Here is a 16079-nt window from a genome sequence, read left to right as displayed (position 1 = left end):
CAGTGCCATTATCACTTCTTATGATCTTCACAGAATCTTTGACCAATTTATCCAGTTGCTTGACATGATCAATCAAAATAGATGCAGTTTCACTTTTTGTGTGCAAGAAATACACCCATGTGTATCTGGTGAACTCATCCACTATGACCATAGCATATTTCTTCTTTGCAATGGACATGACATTCACTGGATTAAATAGATCAACATGTAGTAGGTGATAAGGCTCAAGAATTGATGATTCAGTCTTGCTCTTGAAAGAAGATTTTCTTTGTTTTGACTTCTGACATGAATCACAAAGGCCATCAGGAGCAAATACTGATTTTGGCAGTCCTCTCACAAGATCTTTCTTGACTAGTTCATTTATATTGTTGAAATTTAAATGAGAGAGTTTCTTGTGCCAATTCCAGCTTTCTTCAATTGATGCTCTACTTAACAGACAGATTGCAGAACCATCAGTACTTGTTGAAAACTTGGCTTCATAAATGTTACCATGCCTGTATCCTTTCAAAACAACTTTGTCTGTAGATTTGCTTACAACTTCACAGTGTTCTTCAAAGAAATCCACATGATAACCTTTGTCACAGATTTGACTAACACTCAGCAGATTGTGTTTAAGTCCTGAGACCAGAGCTACTTTTTCAATGATGACATTTCCCATATTAATATTGCCATATCCCAAAGTTTTTCCCATGTTGCCATCTCCATAAGAAACACTTAGGTCAGCTTTCTCCATAAATCTGATAGCAGGGCTTTATTTCCAGTCATATGTCCTGAACATCCACTGTCCAGAACTAGGATGTTTTTCCTGTTGCCCTACAATCACAAAGACCACTAATGATTAGTTTTAAGGACCCGGACTTGCTTGGATCCTTTGGCCTTATTAAGTTTGTTAACATTTGCAGCGGATTTAGCATCAGAGTTTATGTTAACATTTTTCTTATCAGCATTTACACTATCAGACTTTGTATCAGAACTTGAAGGAACAATGCTAACTTTCTTTAAAGAAGGTTTTATTTGAGAATAATCATAGTACAAACTATGATATTCCTTACAAGTATAAATGGAATGCCATAAACTACCACAATGAAAACAAGGATTTTGTGGCCTATATCTAACAGACTGACTCTTAACTCCTGACTTTGAAGGTAAGGAGTTTATGTTCTTATTTTTCCTGCAAAAAGAAGCCAGATGGTTAGAATTTCCACAGTTATGACATGTTTTTCTAGGGGAATTAGGAATAGGCTTATAATTATTACTTTTATTCACACCTTCCTTTCCATTCCTATTTTTCCTAGGTGGTTTTACCTTGTTTACATTCTTAACATCTTTCAGCTTATTCTTAAGCTGCTTCTTTGTCATTAAGCCTATGTTGACTTCAGTTGGCTTATCCTGTTTTGGTTTTTCAGAAGTTAATTTCTCTTTAACTTCTGATTTCTCAATATCAAACTTTACAGCTACAAACTTAACAGGATTTACCTTAGGCTTTTGTTTAACAACTACAGGCTCAATTTCTACAGTTCCCTTATCATTCCTATCATCTCCATAACCTAAGCCTTCTTTCCAATTTCCACTACTTAACAAATTCTGAGTTGTTCCGCCAGAGTTAGTCCAAGTACTGATAATCTCTTTTTCCTTTTCTAACTCAGTTTTTAGAGATTCATTTATTTTAAGAATTTCATCCCTAACATAAAAGGCATCCTCTCTATCTTTCTGAGTTTGATGGAACATGACTAACTCTTTTAAATAATCATTCCTCTTCTTATAAGCAAGATTTTCAGAAGTTAATCTTTCACATGTTAAAGTTTGATCTCTATAACTAATGAAAATGGTTTTAAGATATCTTCTCAACTCATTAATATCATCAGTATGAAAGGCATAAGTAGTTTGAGGTACCTTTAACTCAGCAGCATCAGAACTGCTATCAGCATTTGCCATCAAGGCATAGTTCACCTCACTTTCAGAATCTGAAGTGTCTGTCCAGCTTTTCTTCTTTGTGACAAGAGCCTTTCCTTTGTCACTCTTCACTTTCTTGCAATCAGGAGATATGTGGCCTTTCTCACCACAGTTGTAGCATTTGACATTTGTGTAATCTCCTCTGTCAGACTTTCCTCCTTTGCCTTCAGATTTTCTGAAACTTTTCTTATCAGAACTTGCACCTTTCCTAGCACTTTTCTTATCAGAACTTGCACCTTTCTTATCAGAACTTTTCTTATCAGAACTTTTCTTTCCTTTTCTGAACTTCCTGTATACAATCCTTGTGATTCCTTTCACCATAAGAGCAGACAGTTTCATCATCTCTTCATCAGGATCCATCTCAAGTAAGCTTTCAGTTTCAGAGTCATCATCAGTATCAGAACTTGATGATTCAGTATCAGACTTTGTGATGAGAGCTTTTCCCTTGCCTTTCCTTGAGGCAGCTGCTTTGGGGGATTCCTCCTCAGCCTTAAGAGCAACTGTCCTTGATTTCTTCCTTTTCTCTTGTTTCTTTGTTCCATCTCAAGTTCATGAGTCTTGAGCATCCCATAAATTTCATCAAGAGTTGTTTCTTCAAGATTATAGTTGTCTCTTATAGTGGTGGCCTTCAAATCCCGACTTTTAAGAAGTGCTAACAGGAATTTAAGATTTGAATCCTCAAGATCATATTCCTTGTCAACTAGTGACAAATCATTCAAGAGTTTGACAAATCTGTCCTATAGACCATTTAATGACTCATCAGGCTTTGAGTCAAAGTGTTCATACTCTTGAGTGAGTATAGTCTTCCTGTTCTTCTTAATTGATTCGGTTCCCTGGCATCTTGTCTCCAAAGCATCCCATATCTCCTTTGCAGTCTTGCAGTTGATTACCCTGTTTAAAATTACATTATCAATAACATTATGCAGCAAGTGTCGTACCTTAGCATCCTTAGCAATTGATGAGATATCTTCAGCAGTATAATCACTCTTCTCCTTTGGTACAGACTTTGTTGGTTCACCTGCAACTACAACAGAGAGTTTGGTTGGCTTGTGTGGTCCTTCATTGATTCTGTCAAGGTATTCTAGATCAGTAGCTTCCAGAAACATAGACATCCTCACCTTCCGTATGGAATATTCAGATGGTTTCAGTATGGGAACTCTAATAGTCTCATATCGACTATGGATTTGAGTCTTTGGAGGTTCTTCAGTTTTGGTGGGCTTAGTTGGAGTTTGTTCTTCTTCAGACATGATTGTTTTCGAATCTTAAACTATTTGTGTGTTAACAGATCTGCTCGGATACCACTTGTTAGGTCACACACACTATAGAAGGGGGTTGAATACAGTGTTTATCATAATCAAATCGAATTAAAGAACATAAGTAACAGAAAAGAAGCTTTATTGAACTCTGTTACAATATGGAACTGTCCTCTCTCAGTGATGAACAAATTATCACGAGAGCTGCTAGGGTTACAATAAATAATAACTTCGATTATGATAACACATATAAACCCTATCTATGTGTTTATATACTACACAGTTACAAGATAATCTCTAATTGATATGGAATATAATTCTGCTTCCTAAAATATATCAACTAGTTATCTTTTCTTCCAAATATTCTATTCTTCATATAATTCCTTTTTCATGCATATCTCTTCTTGCGTTTATCTTGGTCTTCTTTCCTTTCAATCAGCCGCCTTCCTTATCTGAAAGTCTCCTTAAGTCCTGATATTATCTTATGATAAATATCTCCTGATAACTTAAGCTCTGACAACTTAAGTTCTGATTTCAGTATAAGTGCTGATTTCCAGTTAAGTACTGATTTGTCCTGTTTAAGTAAGATCTGAAAACTAAACATAAATCATATTAGACATGACATTATCAAATATATCTAACAGAAAATCCTTCTTATTACAATCCTGATGCTGAGTATTTCAGACAGATAGAATGGGATTAAAAATGGAGACTTGCAAATTCTTCTATCTCATCTGATATTGGCCTGCAACACATTCATCATGCCTATGATGAAATTCAAACTCCTGATCTGAAGTTGCATCTTAAGGCCTCAACCATTTATGTTAAAGGAATTCACTCTGAACTTGATGAAATGAAGAAGTCTCATGCTGGTGTCAAAGAGAAAATTGATGGATTTTTGCTTCATACACCTAACTCAGCTGAAATCAAAAGTGTGAAAGATACCATCAAAGATGTTGTTAAATCTCAAGACAGCATGGCCTCTAGACTTTCTTCCTTGGAAGACAAGGTTTCTTCTATAAGTGACACACCGGATGCTCTGTTTTCTCTTCTTTCAAATACTGATGCCAAAAAGGGGGAGAAGATAGCTGCTACAAAATGTACACCAGATTCTATTCAGACAAAGGATAAAGATATTGATGATGATGGTGATAAGAATAATCCAGTTACAGATGTTTAAATTGCTTATAGTGCTCAACAACTTCAACATTCCAAGAAGAATGATTCTTCAGGACAAAGAAAATCTACTGGTGCTTATAAAGCCAAGCACAAGACTACTGCTAGTGCTCCTGAGGATGATGATATTACAATCTCAAATTTAGCAGAAGCTAAAGGGATGTTTTTTTCTTAAGGACATAAGGAAACAGGTGAAGAGATTGTCTTGTACTACAAAGATAAGAAGTTTGAGCAAAAGAATGCTCGGAGTGCTCTTGGGTATATAACTGAAGAATATCCTGATCTAAAACCTGAAGAAGCAGTTATGCAACAAAAGGAGCTTTTGGCTCAAATTGAAGCTGAAGCTAACACTTCTAAAGGAAGAGGAAGAAGAGGTGGTAGATCTGCAAGAGCAAGAGGAAGAGGTGGAAGAACTTCTGAATCAAGGCAAGTGACTGCATTCAACTCTACTTTTCTGAAATTTATATCCAGAGAAGGTTATGTTCATGTACAAGGAAATGAAGAAGATAAAGAAGTTCAGAAGCCAGAAGAGTTGATTATACCAAGGAAGAAAAGATCATCCACTGACATTGATCAAGCTGATACAGCAAATCAGAATATAACTCCTGATGCAGACACAAATCCTGAGGTAAAAGCAGATCCTGATGTTGTGAACCTGATAACTGATTTTAACTCTGATGAAAAGGTGATCAAAGCATTAAATGAGTCAGCTCTTTCTCTAGTAATCACTCCTCATATTTCAGAGGCTGATGAAAAAGAAAAGATTAATAGAAGGGAAGCTGATCAAGCATGCAAAGAATATTTGCAGAGAGTTTTAAAATCAAAGAGGGAGCTATGGCATAAAGCATAAGGGAAGACTGATTATTTGTCTTCAAGCTATGTTCCTCTCGGCAAGAAGAATAGAAGATGGAAAGACATTCATGTATTCAATTATTCTAAAGGATTCAAGCATGTTAAATTTGTGTCAGCTGAGTTAAGAGATTCTATCTCAAAACAGGAAGATGTTATAAGTCCATCAAGAAGCCTTCTTGGGTGGTATACAATGAAAAACTAAAACTTATCAAATCTCGAACCAGAGGAGGCATTGGTTATTTCAGTATGGAGATCTTGGAATCTGATCTGCTGGATACAGATACTCTGACTAGAAAATCTTGGTGAAAGAATTTCTCCTTCACATCTTGAGAAAGTTGAAGTTGTGAAGATTGTTTATAGAAAGATTAATGATAATGATGTCAGAGAAGAGATTATGTACTTCTTCAGAGATGGTAAAGTAAAAAGCTTTACGTTGCAGCAACTCTTAATGAAGACTGTGACAGAATTGAAATACATTCACTATCTTCTTAGAGTTGAGAACAAAGTCACCAGAAACTGGTCTTCTATGATACTTGAAATGATCAGAAGAAGAGTCATGACAAAAGATGATAAATACAATGGTGATTATGTTCCTGAGTACAGAACTTATACTTATCAAGAAATGCAGATGAAAAAGGGAGCTGCAGTGCTACAAGTTTTTCTAAACAGTCCTCAGTTTTCCTTTAGTCCTGATCATGAAGATGTCGGTTTAAGCTTCATGTTGATTGGTGATCTTGAGATAAGTAAAAGTTCAATTTCTAAGTTAAGATCAGCTATCTATCAGCTTGGAGAAGACACTGAAGAGAAGAGAGAGTTGAAGAAAAAGCTTGTTAAAGTCCTAAGAGACAAGAAGGAAGAAAGATTAAAGAACTTTCTTGGAACAACTGTCAGTTATCTGAAGATACTGAAGTAAGCTTTACTCCTTGTACATTTTGTAGATTAGTTTTGGCATCATTGAGAATGGAATTTATGCTTCATTGCATTAAGCATAAATTGAGGGAGATTGTTACATATTGAATTCTCAATGATCAGAAGAAGCTCAGGATCTGGCTGTTCGGATGTCATCAGGATCTGATGTACCGTCAGGATTTGGTATGTCATCAGGATTTGTATGACATCAGTATTAGAAGACAGCCAACATTAAAGGATTTGTTATGTTCCTTATAATGTGGAGCAGATATCTGTTACGTCTAAAATATAGGACTTTATCTGTTTAGTTTAAGATATGTATCAGTTTTAATTAGTTTTTGATAATGCATATCTTAGATTAATATGTTGTAGTTGTGTAGTATATAAACACAGTTTAGGTCATTACTTAGTTGAACATCTCTCGAGGATCATTCGACCTAGCAGCTCTTAAGAACATCAGTATTTCTTGAGAGGATTTTGTAACAGTTTTTATCAGATATATCAAAAGTTGTTATATTTTATTACTTGTTCGAAACATTTATATAATTGTATCCGACACCCTTAAATAATTGTATCCTTACTGGGCAACATGTAGACATTTCAGGTTATAGAGGAATGATTGGATATTTGTTGTATTTAACTGCTAGTAGACCAGACATTATGTTTGCAACATGTCTGTGTGCAAGATTTCAAACCAATCCAAAAGAATCACATTTGATGGTTGTGAAGAGAATTTTCTGATACTTTAAGGGGACTCCAAACTTGGGATTATGGTATCCTAAGGGAATAGGTTTTCAAGCTGTTGGATACACGGATGCAGGGTTGATAGAAAGAGTACTAGTGGAAGCTGTCAGTTTCTTGGACAAAGACTTGTATCCTGTTATACCAAGAAACAACAGTCTTTGTCAACTTCCACAGCTGAGGCTGAATACATAGCTGCTGGAAGTTGTTGTGCTCAAGTGCTTTGAATTAGAAATCAGCTAATGGATTATTGCCTAGTGTTACACAAAATTCCAATTATGTGTGACAATACTAGTGCTATATCTATTGTGGCTAATTCAATTAATCATTCTAGATCAAAGCACATTTATGTAAGGTACCATTTTATTAGAGACCATGTTGCAAATGGTACCATTGAGCTAATTTTTGTTCCAACAGAAAAACAATTAGCTGACATTTTTACTAAACCATTGGATGAAGTTACTTTCACTAGACTTGTAGGTGAAATTGGTATGCTTAATCCTTCATCCTAAAGGCAAGAACTCAGTTAATATTTTGCAGCAGATTAATTTCTAGTAAATCAAAATTAATTTGATTTAATTGGAAATTAACTGAAATGTGAATTATAAATATTTCATATTTTTCTACATATTTTTTTTATTATTGTCAACTTAGAATTTGTCAAATTCTAAGTATACTGTCTCTTTGTTAATTCATATTGTCAATATATGAAGTTAATAAAAGATAGATCTCAAAAATAGCAAAAGTATATAGAGAACTAAGTTCTCGTTAAGTATAAATGACTTCTCGATAAGTCATTTTGAGACTTCTCGAATTAGTTCTCGACAAGTCAGTTTTGGACTTCTCGAGTAGACGTCTCGATAAGTCTTTAATTAGACTTCTCGTGGACATCTCGATAAGTTATTATGACTTCTGGATTGACTTCTCGAGTAGGGTCATTACCAGACTTCTCGAATGGACATCTCGATAAGTCACTCTATGACTTCTCGATAAGTATTGTAGAGTTCTCGAGTAGTCCATATTGAGTTCTCTACAAGTATAATTTAAACTTATCTTTAACTCAGACTAAAAATTTTTTATTTAATAATTTATTTTCAGTATGATACTTTTGATAAAATTTATTCTGATTTTATTTTAATTTATTCAAATAAAATATGGAATCTATTCAGTCCATTCAGGATAAACTGGGTATTTATTTGACATCTCAACAAGTCATTTTCTAGTTCTCGATAAGAGTAGGGAAAATGACATATTGATATGTATCTATTCTTTAAATATGACTTCTCGATAGCGAATTTTAAACGTCCATTTTTAGTTCTCGATAAGTCATTTACCTTTTACTATAAATACCCAGACATCTCGATATACACCTCTTTACGCTTTCGAGATCTCTAAGTGACCTAATTTTTCCAATTCTCAACCGCTCTCTCGTTTCAAACTCTTTCTATATACTTTTTCTTACCCACTCAAATTCAGACTATTTCAATGGCATCAAACACAGTTATACCTTTCATCCCAAAGGAGGGCACCAATTACCTCGCTTTTACTGATGCAAATCAGGCTCCTGAATCTTTTAAAAGTTTTGTGAAGTTTCTTTCTGAAACTTACTTTGCAGGTGGTTTGGCAGCAAATCCAGTTCTGTAATTGGATGTTATGGGGGATTTTTGGCACACGACTGTGGTAAGGACTGTGGTGCATGAAAACCAGGCTGTATCTATTATGGTCAATTACTCCATTAGAGGCCAACAAGTGGAATTTTCTGAAGATGATGTCAATGTAGCTTTGGGCATCCCAACTACATACTTGGTGGAGGTTCCAACATAGGATGAGCTAGCTGAGTTTATGGACTTCATCAATTATAGTGAAAGAATGAACCTGGCTAGCCTGAACAAGAAGTTTCTCATGAGAGAATGGTCTTTCTTGTTTGAATCTATTGTGAGGGCCTTCACATGCAGAAAGACAGTGTATGACAATATCTCTAGTTTTATCCAGAAGCTGGTGTTCTCAATGGCCCACAACAGACACCTCAATGTAGGTCATCTTATCATAGAGGAGCTAAGCACCAGGCTTATAATGCCTTTGACAGCAAGAGGTAAAGAAATTTTTCTGCCTAGATTTATAATGTCTGCTTTAAATCATAAAGTGCATGACATTCATATGCTTAATGGTATAGATAGGACTAAAATAAGCAATTATAAGCAAGTGTCCAAAGTTCTGTTGGGTTCACTTACTACTAAAAACAAGGTACCTGTAAGTCTTAAACTCACTCTATTTATGATTTACCCTTACCCTATGCCTGACATGAGGTCTAATATTGAATCTAGTATAGTAATGGTCCCTGTACCTGTGGAAGCACAAACACAGGACAACCAACAGGGGCCTTACCAAGCTGAGACCATTCCTTCTGTACCAATAGAAGCTAGGAAGCCAACCACTTCATACTCTCAAAAGGGTGAAGTGAGTAAAAGAATAGAAATCAAGCACCTTTAGCAATAATAAATGAGAGTGGTGAGGACCAAAATGAACAAGAGTCACCCTTGGTCAAGAAAACAAAGAAGTTGAAACAAACTGAGTTGACCACTCAAGCCACCTCTGCATCTTCCCAAAAGAATGTAGTTGTAAAACAGGGTCTTAAACAAACTCTAGAGGTATCCTCTCAACAGGATGTCTCTATTGAACAAAACACCCACCCTAATGCACCTTGTATAGAGTCTGCACCATCACTTGAACAAATTCAAGTGTATGAAAGGAGAAATAAGGATGACACACACAAAGAGAGCACATCTCTTGAAGCTCCCTCATTCATTCAGGGAGAGCTGTCAAAACTCAACTCTGAAATTCAAACTCTAATTTCTCAAATTTCTTCTTCATATAATGAAGCACTTGAATTTGATTCTCAAGTGTTTCCAACTTTAAGTAACATAGTTCCTGAAGCTATGCTCACCACCCAGGACCCAAATTTAGTTGGTGAAAGGCTACATGTTGGGGTATACCTTGATGACACCAACACAAATACAGGGGTTTCATCAGTGTTCACTGAAGACCATGTGGTGGTTACAAATGCACCTTCATGTGCAAATCAACCTTCACAGGTTATAAGGTTTGAGGGTAGTACTCCTAAGGAAGAGCTATCTAAATCCTCTCCAATTCAAATGGAGGTTCCTTTTGTGGGAACAACTCCCCTCAAAATCCTAGCTGAGATTGCACTCACAATTGAAGCTAGGAGTTCAATTTTCAATGATCCTGCTACAGGGGAGGCAAGTTTAGCACATTCAAGTGCAAGCTCACTGTAAAATAAGCAAGGGTCTGAGACTAGAGTACATGAAAGTAACCTAGTTAACTGCCCTCCAATTCCAATAGAGGTTCCCACCACAAGTGGAGAACAACAAACTGTCACAATCACAGTTCAACCTGCGAGTCAAACGGCGACATCTGTCACAAGTGGTTCTATAACAGATCAACCCTCCAACTCTCAACCCACAGATATTCCTTCAACATCCAATCCTTCACAACAACCATCTCACCCAATCCAATAGTGGTTAGAAAATGCTCAATCCCAACCAACCACAGTAAATGACCTTCTGGTTGATCAACTTTGAGGCCTTGCAAATATCACTCAACATCTATTCACTTCAGATATGTCAAATCAAGACTATCAGGCAATGCTGCTTACCTACAATGAAGAATTTGAAAAACAAAAGCTGAAGATAGTCAATGAAGCTGAGAAAGATGGAAATGTAGATGCTTGGATCTCTAAGGACTTCACGTTGGAGATGGATGATGTCTTGGCAAGGTTCAGAGAAGAGTATGTCACTATCTTGGGGAGTAATGCCAAGGTCCTCAATCCATCGGAGGTCTATGATGCAGTCAATGAAGTCCACAAGGCTCAACTCAAAGCTTTTCACCTTTTTGGTAAAGCACTACAAGTGACTTTGACTGGTCATCAAGACAAGATCAGAAAATTGGTGAGGGATAAGTTGGATGAAATTATTCCTTCACAATTCAAGATCCAATAAAAATTCCAACATTTTGTTGACCAGATGGCAAGATTTGATCTGACTTCAGTAGATACAAATTTCAAAAATCTAAGGCAATCCTTTGTGGCTTTGCATGAGGTGGTTCAACAGCACATTACAAATTCAAATGACACCAAACTCAAGTTGAATCAGCTTCATCAAAGCAGATATGAGCCTTCAAAACTTTTGATGGAAGGTATAAAGGAAGCTGTGCAAGCCACTTGAGGAATGTGTCATGGGAAACAAAAAGCTCAATATGACCCTGGAGACTGACTTGAATACTAAGCAGTACAAGACTGTTGAGGATGAAGAAATGATCAAGCTGTTGGGGAGATATCTGAGGAATCCTGAAGCCAATTTTCCTAAAACATAAATCAATAAGGATAACTTGGATGATGATGAGCAGAAGAAAGATGATCAAAAACCTTCTGGATCAAATCAAGTCAATCCTCCAAGGCAAATGGCAGCAAGGAAGTTGCTAAGAAGAAGGAAAATGATGAGAAGAAAGGAGATGAGAAGAAAAGAAAGAAGAAGGAGGATGATTCAAGAACCAAGAAAAATGTCTAATCAATCCAAATCCAACTTGCTCAACCTTCTAAGCCAACAAACTCAAACACTCTACCACCTCTAACCTCTAAGCCTAAATTTCTCTACAAACACACTGCAACACCATACTGAAAATACCAATCACCTCAAGCCAAACTTCTCTAAAGAAAATTTCAAACCTATCTTCATTCAAGCCACCAACCAAAATTCATTTCAAATATGTTGGAAGAAAATCAAAGAAACTGCAAGTTACTGAGAGGGCCATCTGGAACTGTTTTAATCAAAATGATTTTCTACCTCTAAACTGGTGCATCACAGATGATGATTATTTTCAACAACTATCTGAAGAATTAGTCAAAGTTTGGGATGTATCATTGAGGGAAGTCAGAATCTACTATCAGGATGGTTCCTACACTTTTCCTGGCATAAATTTAATGGATACATTTTCAACCACAGAGATTAAAAGGGTGATCAGCTTACTGAAGGATAAAAATACTGGAAAAGTGGCATAGAGTTTTGTATTGGCTGTATGGTTGGTAGTAAGGGAAGAAAGAAGAGAAAAAGAAAAGGCTGAAAGAGAAGAGAGGGAAAAGAAATATGTTGAAGAGATAGAAATGATTGAGCAAAGATCCGAAGAACTCAAGGCAAAAGGGATGAGTAGAATTTCCAAGGATGGACATTATCTGAATATTAAAGTTGACAGATTCTCAAGAGTTAGAGTTGGTTACTAGAATAGTTATTCATTAGATGATTGGATCAAGCTTGTGGAAGCTCTAAGAGGGACTCAAATCATAGAAGAATTGCAAGTACTTGTAGACTTAAAGGACCTCATTAGACAGAAAACAACCTATGAAAAATTTGTGTGATGAATGTATCTTTCAAACTCATGTAATCACTTAATGTATAAAAGTTGTACTTCTGTCAATTTTGTGTGTAATATTTTATTGTTCATTGTAACTTGGGGTCAGTCTTGTTACCAGGCATGAATTTGTGATAAGCAATCTTCTCACAAATTGAGGGAGATTGTTGTGCAAGACATGCATATACCATAACAAGACTAAGTCAAATTGACAGCCCTAAGAATTAGTTGTATGATAATATAAATTTGTATTTTATATTTTATTATTTGAGTCTGTAAAAATGTCAAAGATTAGTCTGGAGTATTTTTTTATAAACAGTCTCAAGCCTAAGAATAAACTCTGGAAGAAGATCAAGAAGATCATGCCTCAGAGAAATTGTGAAGAAGCTTGGAGTTGAATAAATCTGTTTTAGAAAAAATATTCTAAGTCAAGATATCTACAAGTCATAGATCAAGTCATATAGAGAAGTCATTCGAGAAATCCAGAATGACTTATCTAGAAGTCCAAAATAACTTATAGAGAAGTCTCAGAGATATCGGCAAGCCAAATGAAGACATGAAGATTGGAGATATCGACAAGTCAAATTATCATTAGAGATATCAGAGATATCGATAAGTCAAATTATCATTAGAGATCTCAGAGATATCGACAAGTCAAATTGCCTATAGAAATCTCAGAGATATCGACAAGTCAATTATGCGTAAGAGAACTCAGAGATATTGACAAGTCAAATGAAGACATGAAAATCTGGAGACCTCGACAAGCAAAGTTCACTTATAGAGAACTCAGAGACCTCGACAAGTCAAAACACTTATAAAGAATTAAGAGACCTTGATAAGCCATTATACTTATCGAGATGTCAGTTCTCTATAGATCAAACTAGAGATCTCGATATAAACTCAAGTACAGAATGCAGACAAGTTGAAGATTCAAGATTATCAATCAACAAACGATCTAATCACTTGGATTGAAAAGTCTACAAAAGCAGCTTGAAGAGTTCAAGATCAAAGGCCAAGATTAACTGACAAAGGAAAGTCATAGATTCACAAGATTTGCAAAGATACACTAAGCCAGAAATGGAAAGTTTTAGAGATAACTTAAAGTAGGGTTTAGTACACTCTATTGCATGCTGTGTAAATCCGCGTTTACTAATCTATAAAGTAAATACTGGTCCTTTGCTTTTAATTTTATCAAATAGATCTAAAATTTCCTGTAACTCTCTCAAGGAAGAAGCTGAGTTCTTTACTTAAAAAGAACCCATGATTTGTAGCAAAATACTAACTTGATTTTAATACAAAATTAAGTGAGTTTTGAAATATTGTGTGCGTTGTTTATTTCCAGTTAACATAATATTGTTGCATTTCTTATTTGCTTTGTTCACCAATAAACAAATATTCAAAAAGCCTTTAAAATATCCAAAACACATTCACCCCCACCCTCTATGTAGTATTCATTACCTAACAGTATATATATATATATATATATATATATATATATATATATATAATCAGTTGGTTTGTATAATAGTCTGGCAGGCAAAAACAAACTTATCGTATATAATTGATTAGACTTTAAATAACGCTACACTAGTCCATATTATAGAAAAAACATGTGCATAACTTACAATCAACACGGCCACACATGATGTCATTCTAAAATACATATATCATGGCTAAAAAATAAACATACCTATATTTGCTAACTACACCTCATACACATTCATGGTTAACGAACATACATAAATTACAATAAACATCAACATATACTTAACTCATGAATCACATACAACCAAAAAAATTGACATCTCAAGAATCATCAAAGCCTCGAAAATAAGAAACTATATACATAGCGCTATATACAGTCATTAAACAGGCTAAACAATCACTAAGTATAAGCCGTTTTAAATAAAAATTTTGTATATTTTAATTAAAAAATCAAGACTATACATTTTATTTACTAACAAAACACGCACAAACTGAAATATCAAAAGTTATACACATTACATTCTGAAATGACGGATATTACCCTGACGAACAAACCATTTTAACACCATAACACCAATTATATATATAGGATAATTACGAAATGAGCTTGGTGATGCACATATATTAACCTTTCAGTTTTTTATTTACTTTGGCAAAACCCATAAAACTATACATAAGTAAAGATAATTCTTTTTTTAAAATCTATATTAATACTAAAAGAATAATCGATGACTCGACAAATGTCCACATCACTTTGCTAAGACATTTATCATTAATACCCCTATTAAATTGTCATCACCAGTCACCAGCTACCTATATTTACACGGCAAAGTAGGTATATCTAGGCACTGTCGGAATATTATTATTTTTAGTATGAAATCAATTACATCGATTAAATTCAACTTATTATACTTATATTGGTTTTAAATTTATTTCAAACTCACCCAGTAATATAATATTGTTCTAGTTAAGATAAATAGTGTATATTATTTTGTCTTATTTCAATGTCATTGCACCAACGAACGAATTATATATATTTAAGTTTTAAAAAAATATCATGAATAACATAAATACAAAAGCAATCCCATGTATTACATTAACCCAAGTACTATATAAATTCGAATACCATTTCGACTAACAGACTACCAAATTTTTATGTTTCGGCGTGCAATGCTCTAATATTTTAAAATATAAAATTTATATTATAGTTTAACGTTAATTCTCAGTATTTTATTTTAGTTTTCTTTCCTCCCATTTTAACCAATTAAAAGTCTCTTAACTCATATTTTAACATTTCTCTTTTATGTTTTTAGTAGTCAATATTTTAATAATTTGTACAACAAAACTAAGTAAATATTTTTTTTAATTAAATACTTTTTAAAAAAATCCAGTAAATATTACATAACACACAATTTATTGTAATATTTTATTTTAAAATCAAAATAATACAAAAACTCACTTATATTAAAACATAATATATAACACTATTTTGTAAAAATCATTTTTTAAAAAAATTATAAAAAAAGAGAAAATATCAAAAGAATTAAAACAACCCAAATAAGTTGATTTTGGGATATGTTAAACTCCTGTCTTAAAAGAAGCCCACATAAAATCAAAGTCATGTCTTAAAAGAAGCCCAGATAAGAAAACTACCGTGACTTTGGGATTCTCAACTTCTTCAAGCAAAAAGTAACTTATTTTCACCAAGGAGACGACACTCTCGGTAGAATCAAACTCTTTCTATACAATGGAGGTATGAATCGATTCTTTGTCTATAGCTTATCTTGCTTTCATACAGTATATATATGCAATGGAACCATGAATCAGTGTTAGAACTTGAGATTATATTTCTTGATAGATATAGTTTTAAAGTATACACACCTTAACTTAATCGATTAATGTTATATAGAATTTAAGAACATTACTTGCTCAAATTCATGTAATTCTCAAGTTTTGTATCCTCTACATGTAGTGTTCTTGTAAAATATTTGATTTGTATCTCATGCATGTAATATCTAAGTAAAATAACGTGCTTTATATTGATTGGAACAAATTTATTATGTAATTACAGATGAAGAAAGGATCCAGTTCTAGAGCGAAAAATGTCAAATTCAATTTAGGTAAAAATTTAACCTAGAATGTATATACTGCATTTATTTAGGTACATTAACATAATATCAACTGTACAGATAATGAAGAGAGTATATGTAGCTTTCTGGCAGCAAATGTAGAAGTCTCTGATTTTGGGCACTTTGTAAGTGTATATTTTACAGCGTTAATTTATATAGT

Source organism: Apium graveolens, chromosome 10, assembly GCF_009905375.1.
Source record: "Apium graveolens cultivar Ventura chromosome 10, ASM990537v1, whole genome shotgun sequence".
NCBI classification, from domain to species: Eukaryota; Viridiplantae; Streptophyta; class Magnoliopsida; order Apiales; family Apiaceae; genus Apium; species Apium graveolens.
The sequence above is the reverse complement of the archived record's forward strand: the minus strand, read 5'-3'. Positions refer to the sequence as shown.